Raw genomic sequence first — 23,235 nt, forward strand, 5'->3', positions numbered from 1 at the left:
TGAGGTCTGCTACAGTGTCTGTGTCTCTAGATAGTATTCCATTTTCATTTAATATTTTTATTATGTCACTTTTGGAAGTCCTATATGTGACTAATGGTATTAAATCTTCATGTAGTATGGTTTCCATTTAATTATACATGTCCATTGACGTACCTCGTTAGTTTACTTGGCGTTACCCTAATTACGGGTTTGAAAATATTTTTGAGTTATTGGAAATTTAATTTGTCTTTTAGGTAAATGAGTGGTTTGTCACTGAAGTAGGCTATTTTAGTTAAATACTTTCTTATAAATATTATTTAGTTCTAATTTATACCTAGCCTATGAAACTATGTGCTCGCCCATGTGAGGAATTTGAATGCCAATCGAGTTTTAGCGCCTCCACCATGTAAGGTTTTGTAGGGTTGGTTTAGTTTAAGATTAAGGTTGTGACATATTTTGAGCAAGGGTTGCTGTGAGAGGATTTAATAATAGGTTAGATTGGCAGTACAAATACCCTCAAATGAACCAAAACATTTATTTGTGACAACATTTCATTAAATTGATTAATTGATTGCGTCAATCGACATATTAAGCATAAAACTTAATGTCTTAATACTTTGAAGACATATTTAATATTAAATTATTCATTACAATTTATTTTGAATTTAATTCATTATAACATTTACTAGTAATTTTGTAGTGTTGCAATAATAATGAGTTCATGGACTAACATGAGAAACTTTCTTTAAAATAGCTAAACATTTACATGAATTTATATTTTCGAAATTGTGAACATTTAAATAGATATGGAATTGAAAATGATTAATGAACCCTAAAATATACTAAGTTCTTAAAATTACTTACATTTTATTTCACATCACACTTATTACGCCTAGAGATATTTTTCCCGCACACGAACACAAACACTCCCGAACTTCACTTTTCGAATTCCCCGGCCTCCACTTCCACCTCTCCTCCTTGTTCTTCAGTTTTGATGTTTCTTCTCTCTCCCGCCAGCTCATTGACCACGCCTCTGCCAAATCTCTCCATCATAATTGGTGAGTAACAATTTTCCATATCAGCATGGCTGTCCCTTACATTGTCGCACGGTTTTTTACAAATAAGCATTTCCTGTTTGTTCACCATCGGCGTCTGGGCGGATGTGCGTATCTACTTACATCCGGAGGATGTTTTGTCTCGAATTGCAATACGAGACTTCCTTTCCAGCAACTATCTGTACATCTATTCTATGAATTTTATTTTACTAATAATTACATATGTCTTACAACAGTTTATAGTAAATACTTAAAGCTACTTAAATATAGGAGAATAGTACAAAGTTTGTAATCATTGTTATAGATTTTCAGACCTATACCATAATTAAAATACCTGGCTTGTTTCTGCCTACTTTTTCTTCTTTTTTGGTGTGTTTCTTCATGTATAATAATAACTTGAATAAGGAGGACCCTAAGTAAAACTTTCTCCTCGAAATAATTATAAATTATATTTAATCTTATTATGTAAACAAACGTTCATTGCAATAGGCATAATCATTAGATTACGTCTTCACTAATCATTTTACATAATAATAAACAAAATGAATCGTAATAAAGTACAAAATCTTTTAACTTTAAAGTATAAATTTTGATCTATCTACGGGTTGTTTACTAAAAAAAAACCAACATTATTAATGCTATTAAATATTCACATAGCATTGCATCTTCCCTAGTGAGGACAAAAACACGCAATTTGAAATTCTGTGTGTCCTATCCCCAAGAGAACTACAACTCGGTCGTCAAACATTCACAACACATCACCGTGAGTGCCCTTACCATAACATTACCAGGATACACTATCTCTCAGTAACATTAAGTAATCCATCACTCACACCCAGTCTCTCTATTGACACATGTGTCATAAATACGAGTAAAAACTTCTCATCTATGCGAGAGGAGAAATAGCTTCCCAACTATTTAGTGAATAAATGCTACTTAGTTGAAATTACATCTAAAAAAATATACACTATTAAAAATAAACTGAATCAAATATCCCCTTCAAAAGGGGAAGTTTGTTTCACTCAATAAACCTTCGTTTATGTTAAATAAAACATATCGAATTTTAAAATTAATAAGTTATATTTATTACTTGTGATATGGCTAATACTATTTGAATCGTAGTCAGTACACACACACACACACACACACACAAACACACACACACACACACAACACACACACACACGCACACGCACACACACGCACAAGCACGCACGCGCGCGCACGCACACACACACACACACATATTTGGCGGAGCAAGTAATTTTTGTGATTCAGAGTTTATTGAAATGAAATTCGGCTATTGCCATTTATACAAATTTAAATAATGTAAATAAAAGTCGTTTGACAGGTATTTGGTCTTCCGATCATATTTTCGTTATGTTAGGTTATTCAAAACGCATGTGTGACAGATACGGCTTAATGCAAAATAATTGAATCGTAAAAGTAAAGTCTAACTCTAATACTTACATGATACGTAACTAATTATCTTAAATTTTAAACCATAAAATAAAACCTATATTAAGACATTGTCGCTACATTCATCGTCTTATATCGTTATAACCCACTTTAATACAATTTTAAGGTAGCCTCCTCAATTGGGGCCAAAATTATTTTCGAAGCAAAAAAGGCCTTAGATTCAGTATAACTCTTCGTATGTTTCAATACTATTTAGTAAATATATTTAATAGAAACATTGTTATCCAAGGTATGCAATTGAGGATCTAGTTTAAAAATTTACTTTTATACATTCATCCACTATTCTTGTACATCATAAAAAATATAAATTTTTATAAATGTTTTATTATATATGCGAGGGGATATTTTAAAAATACCGTCATGCAGATCAAAGTGATGGAAATCCTACTGGCTATAGAGATTGTAATATGTCTACAGATTCCTTATAGATGAGAACACCAGACACGAGATGAAGTGAGATACACATTCACCCGGCAAGTGAGAGATCCGGGTTCGAGTCCCGGCAGAGCAAGCCTTTTTGTGATTCATTGCTTATTGAAATATATATGAAATGTATATATATAAATATACATGTATTGTGTGCAACTATAGTTCGTTGAACTTTCAACCTATAAACGCTATTATAACTCTAGGAATAAATCCTATCTAAAAGTTATAATAAAACTCAGAAAAAACAATGTTACACCGATGCTCACAATCTGCATTGAAATGTGATAAACAAGCCAGTATAAGTACAACCGGTTTTGTTTGTCATGTAAATGTGCCAGAGCTGTAAATGATAAGCACTTTGTATCAAGAATACTTATTATACGAGTTTGTTATTTCCAACAGTTCAGCTTAAACTAAACGATTAAACGACTAAAGATAAAATTTTATAATAGCTGAGGGCCCCCCTCACATCCGCTTCGAATAATAGGGTTCGATGGGGTTGCTTAAAGCCTATAGGTTACTTGATTCTTGAGATGTTCAGCGGAGAATATATTATATATACATATATATATATATATATATATTGATATTTTGTTTATTATAAATAAAACTTCCGTCCATTGTGTTAGGTTTCATAGCAATGTTAAAATGACAAAAGTTCCGGTAAGCAAGGGTGTGATTACAATGCAAAAAGGCGATGTAATTAAACTTTACAATTATCCTCTACTTTTTCCCTTTTGCTTAATGAATAAAATTGCACATTTGTTAAATCTCATATGATTGTACTAGGTTTGTTTAGAAATATATTTAGTCTTCTAACTACTCGTTGCCATCATGGTACACTTAAAGCCAGTAAAAAAATATTTGCTAACGCTCAGCAAAATCCCCATTGAGTTACATACGACGTGATTGATATTTATGTTACCTGTAAATACCAAAGCTTCATTCAAAATGTCAATTCCACAGGTCAGTTCGTTGTTGAGGTAGCAAACAGGCGCAAATGAAGTGTTTCCATTCTCTAGAGTAATACACTTTTCTAACGCTCATCCAATGAAATAAACAAGTTATTATAAATACCTAGCTAATTTTATGTTATATTATTGCGAATTACTTTTCCTTAATCATAATTCAGTGAGATAGTCAGCTTGACTGCTTACAATACTGTTAAAAACTTGAACTATCAGTTAATGTGTTTGCTACTGACACTTTGTTATACAAATTGCTAATGAAAACAGGAAAACTAATAAATGTCGACATATCTATGAATATAGAATATATCATTATAATGGGTATTGCTGAAATATTCTGCAAGGTGTGGAAAATTATAATTGATCTTTTACAACTGTTGTTTTATAAAACTGTAGAACTAGTTTGTTATATTTCTAAAAGTATAAACTAATGTCATTAAAATACTGAATATCCACTATTCACTTAATTGCTCATAACCAATCAACAATTTTAACACAGGACGATAGTCACTTGCTAAAGATTATAAGCCGGATATAGTGAAACGATAGTTATCCCTAAGAATACATTTTATAACCTTAAGTACGTACTCTTATGCCCTTTTTTGTAGTAGAACTACAGGATGTGTCTCGTAATAATATATGAGTATTTTGATCGTAGCGCTTTTTTAGTTTAACTTTTAAATCGTTTAGTGTGTTAATATTAAAATATGAAGGATATAAAGGTTGAGATCAGTTACTAAAAATCTACAAAATTTAGGAGTACAAAAAGCGTTCAGTTGCATTTTTTATAATAAAAACAGTTCGTACAATATATGAATAAAAATAAGGGAGTGAAACTATTTTTAGTTTAACATTATTTTATAAGTACAAATTTTAAACAGCCATATCCGCCATTCGGTTTGTATAAAGGGGTTGGTGAAATCCCCTGTAGTATTTTCCTAACTTTGTGATATGTTTATATGATAAGAAAAAGTTTTTCTCTTTGGTTTACTCAACTAATCGTACTTATATATTTTATATCTATAGTACTATGATGATTAAAGTTATAATTTTGCACTTTTATATGAATAAAAAGGTCTTAGAAACAAAACGAGGGGAATAGTTTCATCAAGCACTAAACCATCATCTTATTACTTCTTAATTATTATCTGTAATAAGTGATAGTTGGTCTGTTAGGAAATAAGTTACAAAATAGGCCTTTCCATACAACATCCAGAGGACAGTTTTAATTTGTATTCATTACATTAGTTCAATGCTGAAAGGCTTCTAAAGAAACATTATAGTATAAATTAGTAAAAAAATTGCATTCATAAAATGAAATTCAATATCTTGATACAAATAATCGTTTAACGTTATGAATACCAACCTTATACTTTATAAATATTCTTAATTTATAATAGCTGCGAAAATTGCATGGTAAAAATTTAACACATTACTTAACTTATTTCATAATATTTTACTTTTTATAAATATACTTATATTCATAAGACTTTGTATGTAACAATTTATTTTAACGTACATGACTCACCAAGCATGATTGATACCAGGTTGTTTCAACGCTATGTATCATCAACACCTCATGACAGAATATCAATGAAGTTGACAGGAGATATAATTGTGATATACGAGATCAAGATTTTACTTGTTATACACCCTTGTAGCTTGTAGGATGGAATTATGAACAAGCTATTATTTAAAGAATTTTATAGAACTTACGTTATCTAAGATTTTGTGTACTGCTTGAATATTGCTATTTTAAGAGTTTAAAAAAAGCATACTTGTATCAAAATTATTAACACATCAAAACTACATGTTATTTTACTTTAATAAGGCACTGGAAATGTTTAAATGCTACATTAAGCTTAGATCCCTCTTAAAATACTAGATTTATATAAAAACGTATTACAAATAATTAAGGAAATAGTAAATTGTGAAAACTTATTATTAATTGGTCGCCATCGTTTAAGATAACACCACGTAACTATATAAAAGGGTATGTAGCGCATTTTAATAAATTTAAATTAATAATAGTTACTACGTAATAGATTCATTTCAGCTTGTACCCTGTTTTTTGACAGCGTGGATTGCAAAATGTGTTAAATTTATTATTCTAATATCTATGGAATACTTTAAAAATGTAATATTTAACACCTATTTCAAACATTGAAAAGCATTTTTAATAAACATTCATTTAAATTATTCAAATAGTTTTAGCTGTAGGGTTAACAAAATACTCCTTCAAAATCATTCAGAAAACCATTTAAAATGCGAGTTCCAATGGCCGAGGGGTCGGACTATGAATCTGAATTAAATATAGCACAGGTTCATACGTCTCTGTAATATTTGCTCTTTTTATCAGTGCAATCGATATTATACTGTATCGAATATCAGCCTTACTCTGAGAAGATCCTCGCACAGACCAGTGGCCTTTGAGGACGGGCAGAACCAGATTTATAACAGGATCACTCTTAAAATAAAAATCATCACATATTTGTCGCATTTGATACAAACGTTTTCTATAAAATGAAAATGATTCAAATACAAATGATCATATCATACGTAACACGCCACGTAAAAAAACTAGTTGCATTATAAATGTATTCGTTTCGTTTAGAGTTGTCACGTTTGTTAAGAAAGACAAAAAATATCTACACTGATCGATATATCATCAAATATTATTATGTTATCAATCGTTTTAGTTACGTACCTGGCAATTTCAGACATTGAATGTTCAACAATAACACCTAGCACAAATTATCCGTGTAAGATGTGCTCAAAGTTTTTACTTAAAATATAAGTTAGATTTTACATATAATTTAGATAATTCTGATAATTATTCTTTGGCCCTTAGCGGCTCAAGCAATTCTTTGCTTTCCCTTGTATAGTATTCTAGTATTTATAAATCCGTTGTATCAAATAAGGTTTAATACAAGTTCAACATAAATCATTTATAGCTACAGAACCAGGAGTTTTTACCATGAGCACATAACGTAGCTACTATAGTGGGAAATGTTGATTCAATGTGAATGTTCAGTTCAGTTCCAGTTCACAGTCCTCGTAGAGCAGCGTCTGGAATTTGTTGTTACAGACTTGAATCCTTGAATCTGTAGTCATGTTCCATTAGTCAAGTCCGTGACAGGGCCGAATTCCAGACGCTGCGTTAAAAAGAAGGCGAACTCTATTATACTCGCATTATACGTCACTCTCCAAATAAACTAAAACAAACAGATCATTAATACTCAGTTGAAAAAATCCCAAAACATAAAATAAACGAGAACATCCAGTGGAAAAATGTAAAATAGCTGTATAAGAATTATAAAGAAAAACTTTTGTACAACAATTACTCAGAAAGAACTTACAGTGCGGCATTTTCCGTAAAGTCAAATCAATTTGTATATGCAACTAGCAGACTTCGAACGCTTGCCGTAAGCTCTGCTCGTGCATTAGTACTTCTGGTTTCAAGTGAATTATATTTCAAACGCTGATATAGAGTTTGGTTTCTTGCCACGATCAATAAAATCTATGAAAAGTGTACGTTTTGTACGTGCCATTGTACAGTTACACATACTTTATTCTATAGTGGTCTAACACTCAATCTTTAAGTAGGACCAGTAATGTTTTTTAAGACAAGTATACATCATAGCTTAGCGCCTTCAAACAGTGTTTGGGTATTTAATATACCTAACTGTCTAAAAATTCCAGTTTATAATGTACACGAGCTTTTAAAACTTTTATCTTTTGCAGTACGTCACGGTATCACTTGAACAACCTGATCCATGATCAGAGTGTGAGAGGTGTCTTCAGTGTCAAATATGACATTATTACTATCTCTTCAGCAATCGAAGCGAGAGCGGAATAATTGATTAATTCGAATTACAAACCCTGGACGAGAGATACGTATTTTAAGTTCTCTTTGTGCAAATCTTCGAGAGGACGAATCTTTTCTTTTATTGCCAAATGCCCAATATTTATATTGTTTTTAGAAAATGTTTGCATTGAACGAAATTGAATTTTTAAACAACTTGAATGGGAGGAATTGGTGGGCTTTAGGTAATAACCTAGGGGATTCTTGAGCATTTAGGTGGAGACTGGTAGAGGACTTTAATTTTTAATTTGCCAGTGGGGATCTGCCAAATCTGATTTTAGCGTATTTCCAAACCGTCTGTTGCACATATTTCTTAATAAATATTTCTTACTTAACGCATAGTTTATTTGAAGAGTTATTAATAACATGAAATGTGGGCAGGGAAAAACGGCTCTTGTCTATAGAAGAATGAAACATAATGAAGTCATAATAATTCAGTCTGTATATATTGGTGTAATTGAAATTAGTTAATAATAATAGCTAAATTGTTTTATTGCTGTTGAATGTTATTACTGATGTCTTCTCTAAGACCAGTGTAGTAATTTTTGCTCTCATTAGTTTTGCTAAATTTTCTTCTCATATATCCTGCATTTTCTAGTAGCCTAGTTGTTGGTCTATTTTACTGCCACGACTGTAAAGTAATAGTGTGGTAACACTACTCATATATTTGAATTATACTATTTTAAAGAAGTAGAGACTGATTTTGTAACTATACATTAAGAATCTAAATATTGTATATATTTCTAATGCAGTATATATAAATGTAACAAGTGTATAAAAATGTAACATACACAAAAGCAGTAAGTGTTGTTTTACTTGGCGGAGCTCATTTTATGTAGGCGTTGCGAAACAAATGTTTTCTACTTTTATACGGTTACGTTTACAAAAAAGTTTAAATTAAATACATATCAATTACAATACATGATATATATTACAATCCGTTACATCTTAAGTAATAAAAGCATAAATTGTAACTAATAGCTCACTTCGTAACTGTAAATAGAGTTTGATTTGAAACATATTATTTTAAACTATTATTAATTTTTAGTTTCGTAATTTTTTTTATTTTTGAAACTGATAATCCTCTATAAAATATTTACACTTTATAAAATTATCACTGTTTTGACATTATAAAATATTCGTTTATGTCCAGAATACATTTATTTGAAACAATTCAGAAATGGTCTTTATAAACACTTTTAGGTAATATTTCCAAATGATACCTTTTTAAAAGTCGAAACCAATTGAGGGATCACAGATTGATAATGCTGAAAGGCTTTTCTTTTAGTACCTATTATTTCACACGAACATTCAATGGAAAATTACGGTTATTTGGCATTGAAATGGCGATTCAATATATATTTCAGAAGTAACAAGACATGATATAATTCATAGATTGGGTTATATCCGAATAATAATAATTGATTACATAGTATCGTATCAAATTTGTCATGTTTTAGATATTTATTTAAATTTTTTACTTTTATTGTACTAATCCTATGATATTGCAGACATCTAATACGTTTTGTATCAAGAGACGACATAACACGCTATGATATATACGTGTCATGTTGGCACCTCAGTCATCTGTTATCTGACATGTTACATTCCAGACGCTTTTTGATGTTCTACTTGTAGACCGAGGTGTCCAAACAGGATGGACTCTTAGAGCGAAATGTTATCATCTATTACGGGTACGATACATTTGTTGTCAATGTTACTTAAGTATATTGTTGACGTGACAACGTCCTTAAATTAGGTTGCGGCTCGGAGTCACTCATGAAAAAGTGTAACGCCCGGTAACGTTACGATGCCCGTCCAGTGGGTCCGCCGCACGGGATAAAGCAGATAACTGTGGGTCCGCCGCACGGGATAAAGCAGATAACTATGTTTATTCGTGAAAATGTGGAGTGCTTAGATTCGTCATTTACAACAACTACAACAATAAAGGTAAATAATTGTACACTGATATTTCATTATCGTAAACTATGATTGATTGATTAATTGTTAGATTGACACAAAAGTTGAGAAACTGAGTTTATAGGTTATGTCATACTATTGACAAATGTTGATAGTGTTAAGTAAAATTATTAGTTTAAATCACTCTGCAATCAATCGTAATTCAGTCGATTGAGAAGAAACAGCGCGTATTGCTAGTCAAACATTTAAAATAACAAATTATAACCTTTAACCTGTCATAACAGTGCGACCAAACAAACGAACTAAATCGACCAATCACCACGCGCGGAGTTAGAATTTAACTGTGATTAGCAAGAATTTCAAATTCCAATTTTAGTAAATGTTTTATTCAACTTTACCATTTACAATAAAAAATTGTAATTAATTTCAAATTATGTACAATGTTTTAGTAAACAAAATATATTTCTATAGTTAAAATTTGTGCAATTCTTATTTTCATTCAATTCCTTGTTCCTATTGTGCAATTTAATAATATTCATATCAATAAATATTCTACCGAGAAAAAGACGTTGTCACGTAAAATCTTCGCCCGTAAAACCGACTTTACAGGCAACCATAATTTTTTTTCAAAGTAGTTAAAATACGTCATAATTGCCCTTTGAACTTTTACTAAACTCAAATATATATACAAACTTATACACTACAAAGAAAATTATCATTACTATTTAGTACTACTAGTGGATTAGTATTGTAATGCAAAGAGGTGAAAATATTTCCAATGCTCTAATAAACCTTCATCATTACTATTGCTTACGTAAGTATTTGTTATTTTAAACAAACTATGGGTGGTAAACAAAGCATTCGAGATATAAATTAATGGTGATTGAAAAATATTCCATTAAGTCATAACCGAATAGTTACATTGAGTATGGCGAGGAATGATTTGGGACTCTCATATGAGAGAGTGAAACAAAAACCCAATTAATAAATCGTATTTTTCTGCATTCCATTTATTTAATTGAATACGCCTTACGGTTTTGTAATAATTCACTATTTTTAACTAATGTGGGGAAATCCTATAGTCAAAGTTTGAAGTTTCCTTGGTGTAATCACTTATGATTTTATATCACAGAGTCCTATGAAGATTTACGTGGTTATAGGTTTTATGATCTATGAAACAAAAAATACGTTATTAAAAAGAAATAATTCAAATATATTCTTTAACTTTCAGTGTAAATAAATGTATAGAGTCAAATGTAAATAAATGTATAGAGTCAAATGTAAATAAATGCGTGGCTGACGAAGTTATACCTATTTATTAAAGGGTGAATATTTAAAGCTGAATTAACCTAGTGCAATAATAAAATACATTTTCATGCATATAATAATAAATACATTTCTTCTACTAGTTTAAAACTAAAAATAAAATAATATTAAATACAAAAATAAACGTGAGCTTCTAATCACTGCACTATTCAGTTTTATTTTTAAGTGAAATAGTGAATGGTACTTTATTACAGGTTCTACGCTTGTATGAGCACTTTTAATACAAACTATTTATCCTTCCGACGGCAAATTTGAGTTTTGTTTTAATACGACAAACAATATCCTCTTGTAAAGGCTTATGTAAAATTTTCAGTAAGGATACATGTATATTGAACGCATAACATAAAGATAATTAAGAAAAGTCTACTTGTATGGGGTTCGTAATAAATGTGTCATCAGCTTTTATTGAATATTTGCAAGTTTCGACAAAGAAATAAAAAAAGAGTAAAACAGAGTATTATATTTATGACTGTATAATATGTCCAGAATTTAATATTAGCCGATTGGTCATTCGAAATTCCTTTAATTACTTCAGTATCAGAATCTGGTTCTAAATAATTCTGTTTAGGTTGAAGTAATGTTTGAAATAATATGTATTATGTTGGTATAAATGAAGGTGTCGTCCGTTATTCTTAATCTTTAAATAGTGATTGTTCTGTTAATGTAATATTTGGAACAAAATGTACATGTATATATACATTCATTCCTTAAACTGAGAAGTTTAAACTGAAGTCTAAAAGCGTCTACAACCCATCTTATATTACATTCTTATATTTAGGGTGAGAGTAAAAATTGATAACTCTGGCTGTGTCTTACTCCAGACCTACAATGGTGCTACGTCTCTTCTGTATAAGTCAAACAGTTTTCGAGATTCGTTGTAGATAAACCAATGCAAGCATGCACGCATGTGCAAAATAACGTGAATTTTTCAAACCGTTCAGGTTTAATAATAATAATAATTGCTGTCAGTTTAATTTCCTAATATTAAATACATGGAAACTTTTCGTACCACCACCTAGCTCGCTGTCCTTGTTGGTACTGTCGGTAATTGTTTTTCGACTGTATGAATATCTGTAAACCAGATACAGTACAGAATAAGGTCTTGCCTCCCACTCCTTGTTCACCCTGTCCCTCCTTTGCTATAATCTTTTGTTCACTGCACTCAGTTGCTGTATAAAATTGTAGTCACTATGCGAATGGTATCTGGAATCATTCCCCGTTCCTTAGTTTTAATGAAATTACATTATATGTTTAATGCCAATTTATATCTAATATTAACTGTAGTCTTCTCCATCTGTTTTCCACCTTCTTTTCAATGGCTACCAAAAATTTCTTTCATTTATGTTACTAGAAATATAAAAACCTAATTCATATAATAGCCTATATGAACCTTTGTTGCATGGAAAACATATGAAACAACAATACATACGGATTTTAGGGATTTTAGAAATGGAATGGATCATGGAGGATTCAAGTCAACACAACAAATAGTTTACAAACCTCAAAGTAAAAATGTTAATAATTTATAAATTGTCTTTATCTTTTACCATTTAAAGTATGAGTAAATTTGTGTAATAAACAATATATTAAAAGATTAGCTATTGATAATTACATTGCTATATACGAGAGGTGAACATTATTTTCTACATTTTACCAATCATACGTATACCAAAATGAGTGATTCCAAGAGCAAGATAGGAAGCAACCTTGGAATGTATAATTTCATATTAACATAGATCATACCTAATTCTAGTAAAAACATCTTTATAAAATATGACTGGGCCAGTAAAACTCCTTACATTTTAAAATTAAGACTCCTTTATTTACTTTGACAATTTAGTTATCCAATAGCACTATTGTTAATCGGTTTTAGTAATTGTGATATGACATATTTAGTTTTATTTTCTAACCCAACAAGATGAGGCTCAAGCTATTACATACACATTAGTTAATAACAAGACAGACTACTCTTATTAAGTATTTAATATTGCATTAGTCATTACATATTCTGGATTTGTATTATTACAACACTTGTACACTCGTTAGCTATTACCTGCGGCGTTGTTTGCATTACCTCACATAACGATTCGCAGAATGAGCTCTGGATATGGGTACAATGATATTTTATGTTGAGAGTTCCCATTGCATTACAAACATTATGCACATTTGAGGTGAGTGAGTGATCCTTAGATAAAAATAAAATAATGTTAAATAAAATAAGTTTATCGATTAGTTAGTTAAATAAAATTGTAGCAAAATATGATATTATATTTAACTTTCTACAAAAAAGCTTAATAATATTTTACTTGATAAAGATTTACTAAAAAATATTAGTTCTATAAACAGATTATTTAATTTAAAAATTTAATTTAAATATTGTTTTTGAAAAATATATTATTCGTAATTAGAACTTATTCTCAAAATTAATGTCATTTTAAACATAATTTAACTTTTTCAGTGATGACATGGCATCGAAAATTAAATAACATCTAAATGTTTGTACTAGTAAATCTTACTTGATCCAACCTCCTAATTAGTATATTAAATTTAGTAAACGTTGACCAGTGCCATATGATAACTACAAAGTAACGCTCGTTTATTTATGCCCAGAACATTTATGTGAGGTCTGCAAACAATCCAACTGTTTAGTGAGCCACATCAAACACGTTTTCGAACGATCTTAAATGAACTGTTGGTAATAAAAATAATTTCCTTAAATCCATAAAGTTAACTAGGATACTTTTGTTGTATTTTTGATAAAACTGTGTTACTTTTGTTTTATATGATCAAGGTTGATGTAATTTTCATATAAAGAATCATTGATTGGATTGTTATGTGAAAGTTACCGTCTTTTCTGCTTAAAGTAAGATAACAAAGAAACTAAGAAAGATTATAATGCCAAAAACAATACACTTAGAATGTACAACATACGCTCATAAAAAATGTAGACAAATGTTATAGTAAGTAAGTTTAAGCAAAACCAGGAGATTTGGTTATCATATTATAACGACTTGGATTTTAGATATTAATATTCCAGAGTATTAAATATTTAAATCATCAATAATACATCCAAGACGATATAAAATATTTTTTGATTAGTAAGCTTCGAGTGAATATTAAGTACAATGTATTACTAAATTTGTTGACTATTAAATATTATCTGGTTTGTCTAAAATAAAAATCACAATGGATTTATTTTAAACTGGCAAATTAATAAGTTCAACGTTTCAGAATTTTTATCACTCTATTTTCCACAAAGAATTGACAAACCTTTTAGTAAATTAAAAAATTCCTTTGGCAAGAAATAAGAATATTAATCAAATATATCAAACTAAAAATCAGAGCTCTCTTCTAAAATAAAATAATAAAGTTTTTAAATAAAAATGAAATACCACTTGGAAATAACTAAAATAAAAATGTTCACTTCAAAGTTCACTCTAAATTCAAAATAAAAATATAAACTTATCTTTCCACTATTTGAACCTTCACTTTCAAGTCTCTGCAATTCAGATTACAAACTCTCTCTAAAAATTATTAAAGTTCAATTAATTTCCAATTAATAATGCACACTAAGACAGTTCCAGTTAAATATTAATAAATTACTACTTTTCCAAATAAAGTTTTTAAATTAAAGTTATTAACAAAGTTCAATTTTAATTCACTTTTTTGCAAGCATGAACCAAATGTAACTTGTATGATTCTATTATGCTCTATTGTTCCTCGAGAATAAGTTATTCAGATTGCTCTGTAGTTTCTATGAATTTAATTTTTTCCTATAAAAAAAGACAACAAAATTAATTTAATATCAGACCAAGAAGAACTATTTCAATAAAACGTACAATAAATTTGGTGCTTACCTCAAAATCCCTCGCGGAAAAAAAAATTTAAGAAAACACGGCGCACTGTAATTAACTTAATACACGAAAATAACCAAAAGAAGGGCAAAAATTATGAGCGGGCGCTTAAATACTTCCCTTTCCAACCAAATTTTCAGGACATACGCGGTGTTCTCTCATTGGTCCAGCTGTATCAAACTAGGAGAACAACACTCGCAACAAGACAAGTTCTAATCAATTCAAGGCAGTCAACCTTCCTTCCTAACAATTTAAAACTATCAGTACTAACTTGCCAAAGGATTACATGTTCGTTTTTACCCTGACATTTTCACAATCTAATCTAAAATTAAATCCCAATATTTCGATGACAAAATTTTTATTTAATTTAAGTTTTAGTTAAAAAAATAAATCAATGTAGCTTTAAAAAACGCTACACATATTAACAGCTTTATTGTTATGTAATTATATCATTACTGACATATCAGTTGGTAGGGACAAATCGAGTCAAATTTACGAAGGAGAAAGAGGATGTAGTAAGTACCGCACAGAGAAGTTAAAGTCCCTATACCCTCAACTTAACAGGATTAATTTTTATTCTTTGTTTATTTAACATTTTGATAGCTTTATATAAATTTTTACTTTAATTTAAAATCCAACTTATTCTGAAGTTATTCATTCTTTGAATGTTATATACTTGTTACAAGGGAACAAAAATAACATTGGGATTAGTTTTATGTGCGTGATACATAGTTATTATTTTATACCATACGATGTAAAGTAGAACAATAGGAAGAGATAACATTAATAACTATAAATGATACATAAATATGTATTTTTTGAGGATTTCGGTCATTTGCTATCATTGTGTGTTACCAAATGTTAGCAGTTTAATGTGTTGTATATTATTTAAGTTAGAAGTCGTACGTTTAGTACACAGGTTCAGAGAGTTCATGTCGTATTTTTAGTTGCTAACCTTAGTTTACTCATTCTCATTATTGCCAGTGGACTAATAAAACTTAGTATAATATCACTATAAGGGTCTTGTGTATGTAAAACTGATTAAAAAGTCTGTTTATTTTTTTGTATGCTGTAATCAGCTGCCGCGACTGTCCTGTGAAGTAGTGAACATGTCGGACACCCGTGTTTGTCCATATTTGTATATCCTGTGTATTTCTGTGTGTTTTGTGTTATTTTAAATCTATAGTGACATCCACTAGACTGAGAATTTAAGATAATTCTATTCGCGTGACCATTGTGCATCGCAGCGCCGAGAATAAAAAAACTGAGGACGAAGGTAGATTTTTAAAACTATTCTATACAAAAACCACCATGTGCATATATAAATCTGAGTTATATTGTGCAAATAGTGGAGAGTAAAAAAATAATATCAACTGAAAAGCTTGGATAATTTTTTTCAAAATTATTAACTTTAATAACTTTGTCAACATAGTGTCCAAATTTATATTTTAGAAGCAAACTAATTTTCTTTTAGTCTATCGGTTTTTTTTTGCATTGAGCGATGCTTATATCAAGAATTTTTGTATTTAAAACTAACATATACGTACCAAATAGCTTACCGTGGATCACATCATTTAAGTCATGCATATGTTAGTGGAGTGAAATTATCACCAGAGCTGTAGTGGTTGCATCAGTGCATCTATAGATTTCTTACAGGAGAATAGGGTGATTGAATCCGGTTAGAACACCAGTTACAAATAACAGGTACGATCGTGGTCTACGTCAGTTATGTAATTTAGATACAATGCTGAGGAAATTCAATACAGAAAGTTAGAAAACATTGTATAAATCTTTTCTATACCAATTAATATTAAAACCATATATGAATTAAATATGTGTAATAAAACCATAATAAACTGGATTGCGGTGACAAATTAAAAAAGAATTTTTTTATTACAACTACTTTTATGAATTAACTGAACATGGACATTAGGATTCGTTTTTTTTACACTATATAAACTAAGAGTGAGGCGTTCTTTGTTTAATGGACTCAGCAGATGACCTAAAAATCATTTTGATTAAATGTGTGCCGTAGTTTAAACTTGCATCTCATGATTTTTTAGTATTAGGCTTGAGCAGACTTAGATTTTCATTCTAAACATTACAAGCAGCAGTCTAGTAGTAGCACAGCTCCGCGTGGCTATTATTTGCGCGTAACTGTCTTATTACTTTATCAGATCAGATTAAAAGTGGGACATTTTTCTTATCTAGCGGTGCTAATGTTAAATAATGAAAGTCAGATTTACGTATTGCTTACATGATCCATTCATTCAGAATCCTTATATAGACCAACTGATAAGAGTTCACTGCCCCTTGCCAATCCACTTCGTGTCCATCCTGTGAACATAAGGACAGATTAATCCTTTATACAACCATTGTTTATTAATGGACTTTTGATATTGTAATATTTATACTAATTTATTTGGGTAAGTCGTGAAAAAGTACTTCTTGATCGCTAACTCAAGAACTTGTTAACATCAAATTTGCTCTAATAATATTTCGTCGACTTTATATAGAAAATGTCAATACTTAATAACTAAATTTTGACGCAAAATCAATCATAACCTCTGATTTCCACCAAGAACCACTTCAATTGTGGTAGATGTATAAATAACATCTCATTTAACTGTTCACACAATTTTTATATGCAGCCGTCCGCAACTGAACGATATACGGTATTTTTCAGGTTGTGTGTGAAATGAAGGGATAGATATATATGTATCGTGGAATAAAAGTAGAAAACACTGATGTTTTAGAAATATTTATTTAAAAAAATGTATGATATAGATGACACCAGATTTCAACATTTTTAAGAAATATAAGACGTTGCAAAACCTTTTTATATCCGGAGTTGAATCCAAGCGGAAGTCAGTCCAGGCTCTTGTAGAGAATTTAAAATAACGAAGATGACAAATAAAGAGTGGTTACAAAGAGAAAAACTTCTGTTTCCCGGAAAATGATTTCAGGGAACCGAAATACCCTCACTTTGAGCTAAAAGACGTAGAGTAATAAATTACTGCATAACACAAGTGTGGAATAATTATCTTTTGCTGACAGTTCCTGTCTTTATATAAATGGAGATTGCCGCTTACTTAAAAAAAAGAGGTTTAACTGTGAATAACACCCCGTTCAGAACCCAGAAAAACACTCCTGAAGGAGTCCCTCGAACTGTTTTACAGGATTAATCATTCGAAGTTTTGAATGTTTGTTCTATGTGTCGTATTGCTTAGACGAGACGACTACGAAGAGAAAGAAATGTGTAAGAAACAAAATAAGTATATTCGCTATCAGTTAAGAACACAGATTTAATTGTTGGTTGATGTTCAAAATCCTGGATAACGCGCAAAAAAACTATGAAAATACCACTTTTAATATATAACAATAAGACTTTTCAGTCAGTATGAATTAGCATCGGTGACCACCGAGATGGATTCCACAATTACCAAGCGTTATGGTGTGTTATTAAATCTGTATCTGGAAGCTATGAACTTAATTGAAATTCTACGCTGTAAATACCACGAAAGGTTTAATAACACTTTACCCTTTTTTACAACATTATTTCTACGTAAACAAAATATTAATTAATTAGGAACACAATATTGAAGCAACAACATTACCCATTGGAATATATTCAGAAGAAACTCTTGAGGCTAGAACGAAAGATATGAGATGATTTCGGGAGCACAACACAGGGAAAATCCTGTATATGTGAAATGGCAGACCTACATTCATGGTTCTTCACATCAGATGCCCTGATATCATTGTAACGTTTCGGCTACATTGGTTTAATTTTTAAATTTTATGGATTTAATTTTGTTAGTAAATTTAAAAAGGGGTTTTAGTATTAAGCAGATTGTCAGACGATAGTCAATGATATTTAAATTTACTCCTTTGGCAAGTCTGCTCATGTTACTAGAGGCCAGTAGATTGATTGTGAGTTGATCCATTGTTGCATCGGTTCTTTGGTTGACAAATTGCTGGGTTTTGTTTGTTTCAGATCAGGAAAAGTGGTTTTTGGCGAAAACTTGTTGGTCTACTGATTTACCTGGAAAAATTACATAATTAATTATTGGGGGGGGGATATTTAAATCAGTGCTTTCTCAATTTCCGTCCGATTTTCGATTGTAAGAGTTCGTGTATCTGTCAGTCCTTTTCTTGTTTGTCAAAATCGCCACAAGTGATGTTGGGTGAGTACAAAATTTCTTTCCAAATTATGTAAACTATGTTTTCTGGACTGTATCTAATTTTAGAGATTATTCACGTAGTTAAACTAGACTAGACTGTACGTTTATAAAAGTAAGCCAGTAAGAAGGAAGGCCGTTAGAAGAAAGATAAATTTATGTACAACACTTGTTTGTACATGTTGGAAAAAAGGTTTCATCTTTAGAATAGTTAAGATGTGAACTCTTTGCAACTAATTTTTGTTGCACATTAATTCAGTTTGTAGGAAGTTGCATTTGAGTTTTCAAAATTAAGTGAAACATGACGAACTGGAAAAAATCCCAAATTTCCAGTTTATAACGTGGTTCACAATAGAAATATGAGATTGATTTAATTTAAATTTGATTGATTAATTTATTTTGAAAGAGGTGATGCTTTAATTTAATTTTTTAAACTTAATTTATATTTGAAGAGCCAATTGTATTGTTTTTATTGAGAAGAGGCTTTTATTTTAGTTTAACTTGAATACTGATATTTTTTTCGAATTTTAATAAAGGGATTTACGAACTGGAAAATTCATTCTAAATTTTATTTGTAATATAAAAGTTGAAAAATTCAACCGCAAAGTGTTTTAAAATTGAGCTTTTAAAACTGGCATACATTTTTTAAAATTGCCTTTGAAGTCTGAGTTTGATTTTAAAACATTCCAAAAATATTTCGTAGCCGTAGATGTAAGTGTTTCACTGGTTAAACATTTTTCACACATGCAAATGAAAAACAATTATACTGACTTTGAGAGTTGTTTAAAATTTAATTCTTGAGTTTTATTCGGGATTTGTGACGATAACATAAATAATTATGATCTCAAATATCCTTTAATTAACTGTCAAACAAAAACTTAAGAAATAAATGTTTCATAAAGACTACAAAAAAGCTATTACTTGTACAAGCAGATGAACAATCGTCTGAAAAAATATGATAGCGAATATTAACTTTATATGTACTTTATATTAACGAATATAAACTAAATATTTTGTATCTATCGTTGTTTGTATGTTATATAATTATATGATTCTAAAATGGTCAACTAGTCAACTCCAGAACTTTCTGTAAACATGTTATCAGGTTTTCAATATTATTAATGTAGGAGTATATACAAAATTCCAAGTAGTTTAAGGATTTAAACAACACATGCAACAACTGAAATTATTATATAGATGAATTATCACTATACATTAAAAATATTAAAGGTATGTAAATTAGAGTGTAAATGCCTAGTTAAATGAAAAATGTCTTTCTTTCTTTGTTGTTTGGCGATAGCCTAATAAATAACATTATTGATTTTTTTAAATAAATATACATTCCATCAACGTTACTTTATAGGCTTGAATGTTAAAATAAAATATGCCTTATTAATTATATGCCTATAAAAATTGCAAGTACACATTTTTATAGTAATTATTATTATATAAATAAAGATGTATTATTCACAGTGTAACTGTTATGTGTGCCACTTTTCAGTTACAATACTCGTTTGAGTGTGTACAACTCTATATAATTTATGAAAAGCAATGGTCCAATGTAGTTAAATGTTTATAGAACCTTTTGGTGGTCATCGTTAGGAGTTTCATTATATTATGTAAAACGAAATATATGAGTATATTTAGTAGCAAAATGGTAGATTTTACGGATCATATTTAATAATTAAATTATATTATTATTATTAATATTATTGTATTTGCTATACTAAATATAAATCCTTACAGTAACATAAACCTTAAAAAATTTGTTAAGTTTCATTTTAACAAACATTAATTTTAATATGTTAATCGAATGCCTATTCCTGTTAAAATTATACAAACATCATATAGAAATATGGCAACATATAGATACATATAAAACAAAACATAACTACATTGCCGGTACTGATTTGATTATTCTCAACTCTTCAACATGCATGGGAGATATATTGTTAAGTAGGACTTGCCAAACACAATTTGCATTGAATTTCTACTAAGAAAACGTATTCACATTAGGAAACGATTTGGTTTTCTTTTGCGAAATGAGAAATAAATTTTGTATAATATAATATTTTTCATATAGTGCATAGTACTTATTTTATCAAGTAAACTGGGAAATAATGTAGTATCATTAAGACGATAATAATGTCAGCTGTATATGAATATACATTTTAACTAATTTTTAAATACAACACATGTATACAATACGTATAGTTATCAGTAACTTCTGTGTTTCTTATGAATTACATGGTCATAGTACTCGTATTAAAGAGAATTATTAAATTATATGTGGACGAGTTTTTTCTTGTCCCACATTTTGTAACAAAAAATTAGAAATTGGAGCCAAGTGCTATATATGACAAAGAAAAGTTTTTTAAATTCAGAATTAAATATAGAATTAACACAATCGTGTGTCTCATGGACCGACGAATATTGAGGACTTACTTAATCAAAAATATCGGAACTCAGGTAAAGATGAGAGTATTCAGATTTTATATATTAGGAGCGTAATAAAGCATGTATTATCATCAGGCAAACATTATCATTTTGTCAATTACCTTACTGATTCAAGAAATAGGTTAGTAAAAATCTTTAGAAATGTAGAGCCGTAGATTATTTAGTATGTTTCAATTAAAGTAAATTCTACTTTAATTTTCTGAACAAGTTCAGAAATACATGGCAAATAAAGTAAATTTCCCAACTCAGAATGAACCTCAAAACTTAAATTATATAACAAATTTGAAAAATTCTAACAATTCTTTTAGTTTTTAAAAAAGGTAAAAAATATTGATTGTAAGTATAGCGTCAAAGCACATTAGCTGTGTATTACCTTACAGGTAATGGGAGTCTTCATCATAAATATATTCTGTCTTAGATATTTAGAAACCAGTTATACCATGTAATTCTCATTCAATTCCAGATTACCACTACACCCACAGAGCCCCTACTTTTTAATACTAAATAATTTTGTATTTAGAATTTTCGTCACGTATGTTTTGACCAAATACCTTTAAAACGGGCTTTAAAACATTTATAAAATCCGTTTTAAACCGACAATAGACTATTTTAATTTCAATAAAAATGTAATTACAAATACACTATATATGTTCATTTAAATACTCTTGGGCACATACAACATACATTTAAAATTTTATCGCCTAAACAATTACACTTAAGACACTAATTTAGGTGAGAACACTCATATACACTATAACGCTCATGTCCGGTAGGAAGACTAATAAATAACTTATCCTGTTCGGAGAGAGAGCAAAATACTATGGAAAAATACAAATTGAAAAGTAGAATAACATATAAAAAAAATTAAGGGCTGGGACTGGAAAAGGTAGACATAAAAAACAAGGCTATATCATAAAATGAGTATTAAAATGTGACTGACCACATGTAGATTTACCACCAGTTTCAAGGGAAGAAGGCACTTCTACTGTTCAGAATAGGGATGATTAGTAGCTAACAGCCTGGATGGTCTGTAGATCCACTTTAACTTGTGATATTTTATAGTAGGAACAAATAAAACACAGCTTTTATTAAAAAAAATCGATCCTTCCCCCCCCCCCCACCCCCCCCCCCCCCCACCCCCCCCCCCCCCCACCCCCCCCCCCCCCCACCCCCCCCCCCCCCCACCCCCCCCCCCCCCCACCCCCCAATGAGAAGGGTAGCAAATTTCTCAATGTAAATATTGAAAATTAATAATGGTTATTAATTGATGTCGATCTTATTTTTTATAATGTTAGAGTTTCAATAACAACCATCTATATACGTTTAAATTTTTGTTTCATCGTTACTGTTTCGATTACATTCCACACTATAAAAGTTATATTTTAAGTCTATAAAATACAATTTTCTCTAAGACACATAAATTGCAAATGTATAAAAATGAAAAATAATTCGATTTCGGAAAGGCTGTTTTATATAGCGCAAAATCCTTAAAAAAGGTATTAATTGCAATGTCCCCTAATCACAGAATCTTCTTAATTAATTAATCAGTGAACAAATGGTATTCATACATGCTTGATATATAAGACATAATTGCGTTTCAAAAATATCATACGACCCTAATGTTATTAGCAATCATAAGTGTAATAGACCTTCCGATTATGATTTTCCTTCACGCCATTGGGTATAAAAATATCCCCAATTGTTTACTGAAATCGGTGAGAA

Source organism: Homalodisca vitripennis, chromosome 7 (assembly GCF_021130785.1).
Source record: "Homalodisca vitripennis isolate AUS2020 chromosome 7, UT_GWSS_2.1, whole genome shotgun sequence".
NCBI lineage: Eukaryota > Metazoa > Arthropoda > Insecta > Hemiptera > Cicadellidae > Homalodisca > Homalodisca vitripennis.